The 14,428-nt window shown below is 42.7% G+C and overlaps 1 pseudogene; it reads left to right on the top strand.

The window, feature by feature from the left end:
• Positions 1 to 14,188, top strand: part of LOC135535108 (mitochondrial adenyl nucleotide antiporter SLC25A24-A-like) — a 17,146-nt pseudogene extending 2,958 nt beyond the window's left edge.
• Positions 14,189 to 14,428: the final 240 nt, after the last annotated feature.

Consider the following 14,428-nt stretch of genomic DNA (forward strand, 5'->3'; position numbering starts at 1 on the left):
GTCTTCATTATCCACAGCTCTGGGCTGATCTAGGATCAGGTCTTCATTATCCACAGCTCTGGGCTGATCTGGGATCAGGTCTTCATTATCCACAGCTCTGGACTGATCTGGGATCAGGTCTTCATTATCCACAGCTCTGGGCTGATCTAGGATCAGGTCTTCATTATCCACAGCTCTGGGCTGATCTGGGATCAGGTCTTCATTATCCACAGCTCTGGGCTGATCTAGGATCTGGTCCTTCCTGACTGTCCATAATAATCTGGTTCCATACACTCTTAGAAATAGGGTTCATTCTAGATAGAACTACTTCCTCTACGAGTGTATGATCTACAAAGCTAAACTGATCATAGATCAGAACTTCCACTCTGAGACACATGATGAATATGGGCCCAGAAATTCACATTTTACATGATCCATGCTGTTTCTATCCATGTTGTCTTCTCTGACTAGGGGTCATGCTGTCTTCTCTGACTAGGGGTCATGTTGTCTTGTATGACTAGGGGTCATGTTGTCTTCTCTGACTAGGGGTCATGTTGTCTTCTCTGACTAGGGGTCATGTTGTCTTCTCTGACTAGGGGTCATAGGCCAGGAGGAAATCATAGATCTGTTCAAGGAGTTAGGAGTGAACATATCAAAGCCGAATGCAAAAAGAATTATACAAATGTAAGAGTGCCTTTTCCCCCACTTTCTATCCTCTCACTGTTCGCTCTGTCAGTTATTACATTGTTAAAACCTTGTGATAATATTGATTAATACAGTGCCTTGCGAAAGTATTCGGCCCCCTTGAACTTTGCGACCTTTTGCCACATTTCAGGCTTCAAACATAAAGATATAAAACTGTATTTTTTTGTGAAGAATCAACAACAAGTGGGACACAATCATGAAGTGGAACGACATTTGTTGGATATTTCAAACTTTAACAAATCAAAAACTGAAAAATTGGGCGTGCAAAATTATTCAGCCCCCTTAAGTTAATACTTTGTAGCGCCACCTTTTGCTGCGATTACAGCTGTAAGTCGCTTGGGGTATGTCTCTATCAGTTTTGCACATCGAGAGACTGAATTTTTTTCCCATTCCTCCTTGCAAAACAGCTCAAGCTCAGTGAGGTTGGATGGAGAGCAATTGTGAACAGCAGTTTTCAGTTCTTTCCACAGATTCTCGATTGGATTCAGGTCTGGACTTTGACTTGGCCATTCTAACACCTGGATATGTTTATTTTTGAACCATTCCATTGTAGATTTTGCTTTATGTTTTGGATCATTGTCTTGTTGGAAGACAAATCTCCGTCCCAGTCTCAGGTCTTTTGCAGTCTCCATCAGGTTCTTCCAGAATGGTCCTGTATTTGGCTCCATCCATCTTCCCATTAATTTTAACCATCTTCCCTGTCCCTGCTGAAGAAAAGCAGACCCAAAACATGATGCTGCCACCACCATGTTTGACAGTGGGTATGGTGTGTTCAGGGTGATGAGCTGTGTTGCTTTTACGCCAAACATAACGTTTTGCATTGTTGCCAAAAAGTTCAATTTTGGTTTCATCTGACCAGAGCACCTTCTTCGACATGTTTGGTGTGTCTCCCAGGTGGCTTGTGGTAAACTTTAAACAACACTTTTTATGGATATCTTTAAGAAATGGATTTCTTCTTGCCACTCTTCCATAAAGGCCAGATTTGTGCAATATACGACTGATTGTTGTCCTATGGACAGAGTCTCCCACCTCAGCTGTAGATCTCTGCAGTTCATCCAGAGTGATCATGGGCCTCTTGGCTGCATCTCTGATCAGTCTTCTCCTTGTATGAGCTGAAAGTTTAGAGGGACGGCCAGGTCTTGGTAGATTTGCAGTGGTCTGATACTCCTTCCATTTCAATATTATCGCTTGCACAGTGCTCCTTGGGATGTTTAAAGCTTGGGAAATCTTTTTTGTATCCAAATCCGGCTTTAAACTTCTTCACAACTGTATCTCGGACCTGCCTGGTGTGTTCCTTGTTCTTCATGATGCTCTCTGCGCTTTTAACGGACCTCTGAGACTATCACAGTGCAGGTGTATTTATACGGAGACTTGATTACACACAGGTGGATTGTATTTATCATCATTAGTCATTTAGGTCAACATTGGATCATTCAGAGATCCTCACTGAACTTCTGGAGAGAGTTTGCTGCACTGAAAGTAAAGGGGCTGAATAATTTTGCACGCCCAATTTTTCAGTTTTTGATTTGTTAAAAAGTTTGAAATATCCAATAAATGTCGTTCCACTTCATGATTGTGTCCCACTTGTTGTTGATTCTTCACAAAAAAAATACAGTTTTATATCTTTATGTTTGAAGCCTGAAATGTGGCAAAAGGTCGCAAAGTTCAAGGGGGCCGAATACTTTCGCAAGGCACTGTATGTAATAACAAAATTAATTGCTTGTATTGACAGACTTAATGTCTAACTTAACACTAATCACACATACACTCCAACGCAATTATTATATTGGGCACAATTTGATCAAGTCTACAACACAGTACAGACCTGTAGAATATGGATACTAAGAGGATCATTCACTTTTGTCAACATGTTTATTAATTAATTGAATATCATCATGCCGACCGATTATCTTGATTGTTGATGTTGTTGATGTTATTGTTGACAGGATGGATGAGGACAGTTCTATGACCGTGGACTGGGGAGAGTTCCTGCAGCATGTCATCCTCAACCCTGCAGAGAACCTGGGAGAACTGGTCACTTCATGGAAACACACTCTGGTGAGACGCTGAGGCCTGAGTCTTCCTTTCTCTGAGCCTTCATATAGGATTAATGCCTAGCCTTTAGCTCAGAGGCCTAACACAGTCTTGTAGTGAACACGAGACCAGTCTGTCACACTGATGAAGCCTGGACCGAGCTTCATAGAGCCCCAACAGCGCGGAGATCATCATGAGACGACGCTCGAAGTGTTTGAGACGAGGATTTGTGTTAGCTCCCTGAGCCAGTGCCGAACACAGTATTGTGGTGTGCAGAGCAGATGAGCAGGATACAAACCCAGACTGTAGTCCAGGGATCATCAATTAGATTCAGCCACAGGCCATTATTTCTCGAGTGGGCAGTCGGGGGGGCGGAACATAATTATAAATAAGTTGTAAGATGGCAAATTGACCAGAAGAAGCCCAAACAGATATAATGTTTCACTAAACCATAACCCTTTCAAACCGTTCTTCCACATGTATACGATCACATGTCTCTCAATTATACGTGGTAATACCTGGGAACAGATTTCTTAAATTAACATCACCTGGTGATTTTACAGTCTTTCATGTCCAACAATGAAAATTCAAACCCCTGCTGTTGTCCTTGTGCGATGTAGTCTGCTATGTGTGTGTGTGTGTGTGTGTGTGTGTGTGTGTGTGTGTGTGTGTGTGTGCGTGTGGTGTGGTGTCTTACCTGATGAACGGCACACTCCACCCAGGTGTAGGAGATCATACATTGCATGCTGGGTCTGAAGCCCCTGTTGAAGGAGTCTGTCTGTCGGTTGGTGATATAGGTAGTCTTCCTGTCTGTCGGTTGGTGATATATGTAGTCTTCCTGTCTGCCTCTCTAGGTGATATATGTAGTCTTCCTGTCTGCCTCTCTAGGTGATATATGTAGTCTTCCTGTCTGCCTCTCTAGGTGATATATGTAGACTTCCTGTCTGCCTCTCCAGGTGATATATGTAGACTTCCTGAATGTCTGTTGGTTGGTGATATATGTAGTCTTCCTGTCTGTCGGTTGGTGATATAGGTAGTCTTCCTGTCTGCCTCTCTAGGTGATATATGTAGTCTTCCTGTCTGCCTCTCTAGGTGATATATGTAGTCTTCCTGTCTGCCTCTCTAGGTGATATATGTAGTCTTCCTGTCTGCCTCTCTAGGTGATATATGTAGTCTTCCTGTCTGCCTCTCTAGGTGATATATGTAGTCTTCCTGTCTGCCTCTCTAGGTGATATATGTGGTCTTCCTGTCTGCCTCTCCAGGTGATATAGGTAGTCTTCCTGTCTGCCTCTCTAGGAGATATATGTAGTCTTCCTGTCTGCCTCTCTAGGTGATATATGTAGTCTTCCTGTCTGCCTCTCTAGGTGATATATGTAGTCTTCCTGTCTGCCTCTCTAGGTGATATATGTAGTCTTCCTGTCTGCCTCTCTAGGTGATATATGTAGTCTTCCTGTCTGCCTCTCTAGGTGATATATGTAGTCTTCCTGTCTGTCGGTTGGTGATATATGTGGTCTTCCTGTCTGTCTGTTGGTGATATATGTAGTCTTCCTGTCTGTCGGTTGGTGATATATGTGGTCTTCCTGTCTGCCTCTCTAGGTGATATATGTAGTCTTCCTGTCTGCCTCTCTAGGTGATATAGGTAGTCTTCCTGTCTGCCTCTCTAGGTGATATATGTAGACTTCCTGTCTGTCGGTTGGTGATATATGTGGTCTTCCTGTCTGTCTCTCTAGGTGATATATGTAGTCTTCCTGTCTGCCTCTCTAGGTGATATAGGTAGTCTTCCTGTCTGCCTCTCTAGGTGATATATGTAGTCTTCCTGTCTGCCTCTCTAGGTGATATATGTAGTCTTCCTGTCTGCCTCTCTAGGTGATATATGTAGTCTTCCTGTCTGCCTCTCTAGGTGATATATGTAGTCTTCCTGTCTGCCTCTCTAGGTGATATATGTAGACTTCCTGTCTGCCTCTCTAGGTGATATATGTAGTCTTCCTGTCTGCCTCTCTAGGTGATATATGTAGTCTTCCTGTCTGTTGGTTGGTGATATATGTAGACTTCCTGTCTGTCTCTCTAGGTGATATATGTAGTCTTCCTGTCTGCCTCTCTAGGTGATATATGTAGTCTTCCTGTCTGCCTCTCCAGGTGATATATGTAGTCTTCCTGTCTGCCGGTTGGTGATATAGGTAGTCTTCCTGTCTGTCGGTTGGTGATATAGGTAGTCTTCCTGTCTGCCTCTCTAGGTGATATAGGTAGTCTTCCTGTCTGCCTCTCTAGGTGATATAGGTAGTCTTCCTGTCTGCCTCTCTAGGTGATATATGTAGTCTTCCTGTCTGTCGGTTGGTGATATAGGTAGTCTTCCTGTCTGTCTGTCGGTTGGTGATATAGGTAGTCTTCCTGTCTGCCTCTCTAGGTGATATAGGTAGTCTTCCTGTCTGCCTCTCTAGGTGATATAGGTAGTCTTCCTGTCTGCCTCTCTAGGTGATATATGTAGTCTTCCTGTCTGTCGGTTGGTGATATATGTAGTCTTCCTGTCTGTCTGTCGGTTGGTGATATATGTAGTCTTCCTGTCTGTCTGTCGGTTGGTGATATAGGTAGTCTTCCTGTCTGCCTCTCTAGGTGATATAGGTAGTCTTCCTGTCTGCCTCTCTAGGTGATATAGGTAGTCTTCCTGTCTGCCTCTCTAGGTGATATAGGTAGTCTTCCTGTCTGCCTCTCTAGGTGATATATGTAGTCTTCCTGTCTGTCGGTTGGTGATATATGTAGTCTTCCTGTCTGCCTCTCTAGGTGATATATGTAGTCTTCCTGTCTGCCTCTCTAGGTGATATATGTAGTCTTCCTGTCTGCCTCTCCAGGTGATATATGTAGTCTTCCTGTCTGTCGGTTGGTGATATATGTAGTCTTCCTGTCTGTCGGTTGGTGATATATTTAGTCTTCCTGTCTGCCTCTCTAGGTGATATATGTAGTCTTCCTGTCTGCCTCTCTAGGTGATATATGTAGTCTTCCTGTCTGCCTCTCTAGGTGATATATGTAGTCTTCCTGTCTGCCTCTCTAGGTGATATAGGTAGTCTTCCTGTCTGCCTCTCTAGGTGATATATGTAGTCTTCCTGTCTGCCTCTCTAGGTGATATATGTAGTCTTCCTGTCTGCCTCTCTAGGTGATATAGGTAGTCTTCCTGTCTGCCTCTCTAGGTGATATAGGTAGTCTTCCTGTCTGCCTCTCTAGGTGATATATGTAGTCTTCCTGTCTGTCGGTTGGTGATATAGGTAGTCTTCCTGTCTGCCTCTCTAGGTGATATAGGTAGTCTTCCTGTCTGTCGGTTGGTGATATAGGTAGTCTTCCTGTCTGCCTCTCTAGGTGATATATGTAGTCTTCCTGTCTGTCGGTTGGTGATATAGGTAGTCTTCCTGTCTGCCTCTCTAGGTGATATATGTAGTCTTCCTGTCTGCCTCTCTAGGTGATATATGTAGTCTTCCTGTCTGCCTCTCCAGGTGATATATGTAGACTTCCTGTCTGCCTCTCCAGGTGATATATGTAGACTTCCTGTCTGCCTCTCTAGGTGATATATGTAGTCTTCCTGTCTGCCTCTCCAGGTGATATATGTAGTCTTCCTGTCTGCCTCTCTAGGTGATATATGTAGTCTTCCTGTCTGCCTCTCTAGGTGATATATGTAGACTTCCTGTCTGCCTCTCTAGGTGATATATGTAGTCTTCCTGTCTGCCTCTCTAGGTGATATATGTAGTCTTCCTGTCTGCCTCTCTAGGTGATATAGGTAGTCTTCCTGTCTGCCTCTCCAGGTGTTTGATGTAGACTTCCTGTCTGCCTCTCCAGGTGTTTGATATAGACTTCCTGTCTGCCTCTCCAGGTGTTTGATGTAGACTTCCTGTCTGCCTCTCCAGGTGTTTGATGTAGACTTCCTGTCTGCCTCTCCAGGTGTTTGATGTGGGTGAGAGCCGGACCATGCCCCTGGAGCTGCCTCCGGACCTCTCAGCAGGCTCAGGGGAATGGAGGAGTTTTGTCCTGGCTGCAGGGCTGGCCGACGCCGTGTCCAGAACCCTGACTGCTCCTATCGACCGCCTCAAGACACAACTACAGGAACAATATTATAACCTAAACACTTCTTTAATACAGCTTGATAACACCCAGTAATACTTTGCATTGCCAGATTTCGTAGTCCCATATTCACATGGTTCAGAAATGAACCCTAACTCTAACTCTAACCCTACAGAAATGAACAGTAGAGACCTACAGGTAACTGGAAACACAAATAATGGAAACAGTTGAGTAAATGAGGGATACAACGTATATTGAAATCAGGTGCTTCCACACAGGTGTGGTTCCTGAGTTAATTAAGCAATTAACATCCCATCATGCTTAGGTTCATGTATAAAAAGGCTGTACGGGACATTATTTTGGCTACCATGGCAATGCCCTCATAGAATGGCAATGCCCTCATAGGATGACAATGCCCTCATAGGATGGCAATGCCCTCATAGGATGACAATGCCCTCATAGGATGACAATGCCCTCATAGGATGACAATGCCCTCATAGAATGACAATGCCCTCATAGAATGACAATGCCCTCATAGGATGGCAATGCCCTCATAGAATGACAATGCCCTCATAGAATGACAATGCCCTCATAGGATGACAATGCCCTCATAGAATGACAATGCCCTCATAGAATGACAATGCCCTCATAGGATGGCAATGCCCTCATAGAATGACAATGCCCTCATAGAATGACAATGCCCTCATAGGATGACAATGCCCTCATAGGATGACAATGCCCTCATAGGATGGCAATGCCCTCATAGGATGGCAATGCCCTCATAGAATGACAATGCCCTCATAGGATGACAATGCCCTCATAGGATGACAATGCCCTCATAGGATGGCAATGCCCTCATAGGATGGCAATGCCCTCATAGGATGACAATGCCCTCATAGGATGACAATGCCCTCATAGGATGGCAATGCCCTCATAGAATGACAATGCCCTCATAGGATGGCAATGCCCTCATAGGATGGCAATGCCCTCATAGGATGGCAATGCCCTCATAGGATGACAATGCCCTCATAGGATGACAATGCCCTCATAGGATGGCAATGCCCTCATAGGATGACAATGCCCCCATAGAATGACAATGCCCTCATAGGATGACTCATAGGATGACAATGCCCTCATAGGATGACTCATAGGATGACAATGCCCTCATAGGATGACTCATAGGATGACAATGCCCTCATAGGATGACTCATAGGATGACAATGCACTCATAGGATGACAATGCCCGCATAGGATGATAATGCCTCCATAGGATGACAATGCCCTCATAGGATGACAATGCCCTCATAGAATGACAATGCCCTCATAGGATGACTCATAGGATGACAATGCCCTCATAGGATGACTCATAGGATGACAATGCACTCATAGGATGACAATGCCCGCATAGGATGATAATGCCTCCATAGGATGACAATGCCCTCATAGGATGACAATGCCCTCATAGGATGACAATGCCCTCATAGGATGGCAATGCCCTCATAGGATGACAATGCCCTCATAGGATGACAATGCCCTCATAGGATGACAATGCCCTCATAGGATGACAATGCCCTCATAGAATGACAATGCCCCCATAGAATGACAATGCCCTCATAGGATGACTCATAGGATGACAATGCCCTCATAGGATGACTCATAGGATGACAATGCCCTCATAGGATGACTCATAGGATGACAATGCACTCATAGGATGACAATGCCCGCATAGGATGATAATGCCTCCATAGGATGACAATGCCCTCATAGGATGACAATGCCCTCATAGAATGACAATGCCCTCATAGGATGACTCATAGGATGACAATGCCCTCATAGGATGACTCATAGGATGACAATGCACTCATAGGATGACAATGCCCGCATAGGATGATAATGCCTCCATAGGATGACAATGCCCTCATAGGATGACAATGCCCTCATAGGATGACTCATAGGATGACAATGCACTCATAGGATGACAATGCCCTCATAGGATGACTCATAGGATGACAATGCACTCATAGGATGACAATGCCCTCATAGGATGACAATGCCCTCATAGGATGACTCATAGGATGACAATGCACTCATAGGATGACAATGCCCGCATAGGATGATAATGCCCTCATAGGATGACAATGCCCTCATAGGATGACAATGCCCGCATAGGATGATAATGCCTCCATAGGCCTAGTGTAGCCTGTGTAGCCTAGTGGTTAGAGCATTGGACTAGTAACCGAAAGGTTGCAAGTTCAAATCCCCGAGCTGACAAGGTACAAAATCTGTCGTTCTGCCCCTGAACAGGCAGTTAACCCACTGTTCCTAGGCCGTCATTGAAAATAAGAATTTGTTCTTAACTGACTTGCCTAGTAAAATAAAGGTAAAAAATAAAATAGGGTGATAATGCCTCCATAGGATGACAATGCCCTCATAGGATGATAATGCCCTCATAGGATGACTATGCCCACATAGGATGACAATAGCCCTCATCCACAGGGTACAAGTGGTCCCTGAATGGTTTGATTAGCATGAAAACGATATAAACCATAAACTCTGGCCGTCTCAGTCACCAGATCTCAACCCAGTTAAAAACTAACGGGAGATTCTGCATTCCTCCAATCGAGTTCCAGACACTTGTAGAATCTATAAAATGGTGTCGCATTTGTAACAGTATAACTTTAGACCGTCCCCTCGCCCCTACCCGGGCTTGAACCAGGGACCCTCTGCACACATCAACAACGAAGCATCGTTACCCATCGCTCCACAAAACAGGAACCACTACTTCAAGGTCTCAGAGCAAGTGACGTCACCGATTGAAACGCTATTTAGCGCGCACCACCGCTAACTAGCTAGCCGTTTCACATCCGTTACGCATTCCTCCAATCGAGTTCTAGACACTTGTAGAACAGTAGAGGTGCGTGGGTAAAATAACTGGGGAAGCCAAGGTGCCCCGGATGTGAAACGGCTAGCTAGTTAGCGGTGGTGCGATGCTTCGTGGGTGACTGTTGTTGATGTGTGCAGAGGGTCCCTGGTTCGCGCCCAGGTAGGGGCGAGGGGAAAGTCTCAAGTTATACTGTTAAACTTGCTTGTTCGGGCAGGTAGAAAAATATGTTGACTCATCTTACATCCTCTCTGACATACAGAACATGCTTTTATTGTTTGTTGTCCTTGGCTACTTGGCTAAAATCCTTTCTCGCTAGCCATAACTTCCATTCTTGGGGAACGTTAGCTAGTTAACATTAGCTTTCTACATCTAGCTAGATATTGAACTAACATCCTTTCAGACCAGGGGCACAATGTATGAATTAATGGTTGGATCAGAATTTCCATTATAATCATTAGTCAGTAAGAAACATTAAGGAAAACCACAAGTCCAAATCCCTATCTCCATCCATGGCTAATTTATGAAAAGGGACCATTTTTGCCAGCTAGCCACCCAGAGAACGACTCAACGAGATGCAACAATTCAAGTTTTTCTGTCAATGAGGTATGCTCTTAATGGGATTTGATGGCAGGCTTGCTAGGTGTAGCTAACATTTCGAGCCCAATGACCCGTGAAAACCTGAAAGGCTTGAAAACTAGCCCAATTTTTTTATTTATTTTTTGCATCAAGAGAGGAGATGCCATTTATCTAATAAACTCTTTTTTCCACAACGTTACTGAGTAAATTAAGAAGGAGTATTGACTTTATTTTTAACGACATAGGCTAAAAAACTACATTAGGTTTTCCATCAAAATAATAATTATATGTGGCAAGAGAAAGAATAAATTGCCCTTATTATTATTATTAAACTCCAGATCATTTTAAAAGCAATGGATGTTGATTTAACTTGTTTGGACTTGTTTGGCCAAGGAGGTGTGGTATATGGACAATATTCAGGGCTCAAACCACCCAGGTTATAGTTGTAAATAAATCCTGTTTGCCCATGTGCATAACTATTGATAAATCTGTTATGAACTTGAGTGAAGACCCAAACGCGGTTTTAACAGAAAACAGAGTTCTTTAATAAAAACAGGAATGGCATAAATCCTCTTCCAACGTAGTCAATGGAACAAAAGAACGTAGTATAATGCAGGTTGCACCTGCCATGCAGACTCCGACAGGACAGGACAAGGTGGAAGCAAACGAGACGACAGCTTGCTTCTGGCATCAAAAAACACAAACGAGAATCAGACACTGAAAGTAGCAGGAACAGAGAGAGAAATAGAGACCTAATCAGAGGGGGAAGAGAGAACAGGTGGGGAAAGAGAGAATGAGCTAGTTAGGGGAAAATGTAGAACAGCTGAAGGATGAGAGACAGAGAAGGTAACCTAAAAAGACCAGCAGAGAGAGAGAATGAAGAGAAAGGACAGGAACAGACATAACAAGACATGACAAAATCTGACAGGAGAGTTTGAGTGGTGAAAGTTGGACAGAGGATCTCAATCTCTGTAGACGAAACACTGACCAACTTAAAAATAAAGTATTTTCTGGTAATTGTGCCGTTATTATGTGTTAGATGTTAAAACTACAAACCTTTATAAATGGCCCTTTTGTGAGATTGACTTGTTATTTCAATAGGCTACTGACTAAAATCTGGGTTTATCCTTTCAATTCAACTTTGTGATGGTTTGCTGAGCTAGATGCAGGTAGTTTATGATTAGCCAACATGCCAACATCTAATTTCAGATACAGTGGAGAATGATACATTTATGATAGAGCTATGACCATGATCACACTCGATAACTTCCAGTTTAATTAACTAAACATTGACGTTAATAATTGCATAATAACACAAGGCAACATCAACGAACTAAGTTACAGGCTATTTATTAAGTCTGTTTGCCAGCTCCAGGTAATGCTACACAAGTGGCACAAATTGATTTGCAATGCCTCCAGAAATATCGTAATTTCAACATCGTGAACAGTATCAAATGTTAGGCTACAGTATCCTACAATGGCATATAAATTAATAGTCTACTTAATGGCCAACAGATGCAAATGCAGTCTATCATTCTTTATATTAAAGGTCATTTTCATTGTGGACGTTTTCCCATAACAGAACGTTTTCCCATATTACATTTCCGCTCTTGCACAGCGCCTCCAGACCCTATGACTGAGTGTGAGTTAAATCCTTCACTTGATACTATTATCGACATGAGAATGCAGTTGACTTTAAACCACCGCTGAGCGAATTCATCTAAAGAGCATCTAGTGCGCCTAAATTCGTTTTCCAATGCATTATCGTTTTTATATCAATTCTAGCGAAAAGGGAGTCTCCATAATGACCAATCTAAATAGTCTACCTACAACCGGTACAACAAGTTGTCACGCCATAATGAAATACCTTTGTCTTTCCGTTGTATCTATAAAAACGACAAAAGATTAATCTGGCATTTATCGACACGTACATCACAAGAAAGAGAAGAAACACGACTTTATAAAAACAAGGAAATTGGAAAAACATGTATCATTTAGAACAGTTGACATTTTTTTTAAATTAGATGCCTTGAAATTAAAGCAATTTCCCCCTCAAAAATGAACACTCGGATTATAGTGATATTATTTTCGGATCTCGCAAACAATGCAACATATGTATAGATAGGTCATGAGGCAGTCTCGACAGTGCAGGTAAGGTGGTTGCAGTCCTATTCCGACCCTTTGTGTTAATGTTTGATATATGCAAATACACCCAGTGTATTTATGCAAATTAGGCATATATCATTTTCTCTATTTTAACACAAGATATAAAAAACAAACCCTGAAACAATTAGATATATATATATATATATATATATATGAGTGCATTTCCCCAAAAGTATTTTTTAAATTAACAATAAATTGAATATTGAATTCCCATCAAAATCCCTCTACTCCATTCCTTAGAATCCGTGCCAGTAAAATATTGTATGTGCTATAATTAATTCAATATCTGATAGATTATACAATCTGGACCATCTTCTTCCATTATCCAACTAATGTATTTATTTGAATTGTTTAAAAAAAAACGTTTTTTTTTTTTTTTACAAATTCGATGACAGTTGCTAATTGAAGCTCGTGGTGGCCCGCCCTAGCACGATGGGTGTTTCTATTGTTTTGGCAGTGACCTGTATGAACCTTGAATCCGTGGACTGGAGACAGAGGTTAATAATTAAAGAAGATATTGTGTGTGTATTTAGGTGTATGGATCCAAGGCGTCCTCCCAGGGATTCAGAGAGTTAAAGGCGGGGGGTGTGAGGTCTATGTGGCAGGGAAACGCTGTGAACGTGCTGAAGGGAACCCCCCAGTCAACTCTGCAGTGCCTCATCTACGCTCAGGTAACACGTACTATACTGTAATAACACAAGGGCCACTGGAGAATTTACAACCAATACGTTCGGATATGGATACTTTACCCTACCCCCCTCAATTAAATTAAATTCAAAGGGATTTATAATAATGATGTGCAAATAGTTCAAAGTACAAAGGGGAAAATAAATCAACCTAAATATGGGTTGTATTTACAATGGTGTTTGTTCTTCACTGGTTGCCCTTTTCTTGTGGCAACAGATCTTGCATCTGTGATGGAACACTGTGGTATTACACCCAGTAGATATGGGAGTTTATCAAAATTGGATTTGTTTTGGAATTCTTTGTGGGTCTGTGTAATCTAAGGGAAATATGTGCCTCTAATATGTTCATACATTTGGCAAGAGGTTAGGAAGTGCAGCTCAGTTTCCATCTCATTTTGTGGGCAGTGTGCACATAGCCTGTCTTCCCTTGAGAGCCATGTCTGCCTACGGCGGCCTTTCTCAATAACAAGGCTATGCTCACTGAGTCTGTACGTCGTCAAAACTTTCCTTAAGTTTGGGTCAGTCACAGTGGTCAGGTATTCTGCCGCTGTGTACTCTCTGTTTAGGGCCAAATAGCATTCCAGTTTGCTCTACCTTTTGGTCAAATTCTTTCCAATGTGTCAAGTAATTATCTTTTTGTTTTCTCATGATTTGTTTGAGTCTAATTGTGTTGCTGTCTTGGGGCTCTGTGGGGTGTGTTTGTGTTTGTGAACAGAGCCCCAGGACCAGCTTGTTTAGGGGACTCTTCTCCAGGCTAATCTCTCTGTAGGTGATTGCTTTGTTATGGAAGGTTTGGGAATCACTTCCTTTTAGATAGTTGTAGAATGTAATGTCTCTTTTCTGGATTTTGATAATTAGCGGGTACGTCTCTCTCTCTCTCTATCTCTCTCTCTCTCTCTCTCTCTCTCTTTCTCTCCAGATGAAGGTGTACACCCAGCGCTGGCAGCAGGAGAGTCTGTCAGTACAGCAGAGGTTTGGGCTGGGCTGTGTGTCTGGGGCGGTGGCTCATGCTGTCTTCTATCCTCTAGAGGTACCAGAGCTCTATGACAGGTCTGAACTACAGATATACATGCTGTCTTCTACCCTCTAGAGGTACCAGAGCTCTATGACAGGTCTGAACTACAGATATACAGTACATTCGGAAAGTATTCAGACCCCTTGACTTTTTCCACATTTTGTTACGTTATAGCCAGTTTCTAAAATGTATTAAATGCCCCCCCCCCTCATTAATCTACACACAATAATGACAAAGCAAAAACAGGTTTGTAGAAATGTATGCAAATTTGTTAAAAATAAAAAATGAAAATATTACATTTACATAAGTATCCAGACCCTTTACTCAATGCTTTGTTGA

The sequence above is a fragment of the Oncorhynchus masou genome, unplaced genomic scaffold (assembly GCF_036934945.1).
Source record: "Oncorhynchus masou masou isolate Uvic2021 unplaced genomic scaffold, UVic_Omas_1.1 unplaced_scaffold_4451, whole genome shotgun sequence".
Lineage (NCBI taxonomy): Eukaryota > Metazoa > Chordata > Actinopteri > Salmoniformes > Salmonidae > Oncorhynchus > Oncorhynchus masou.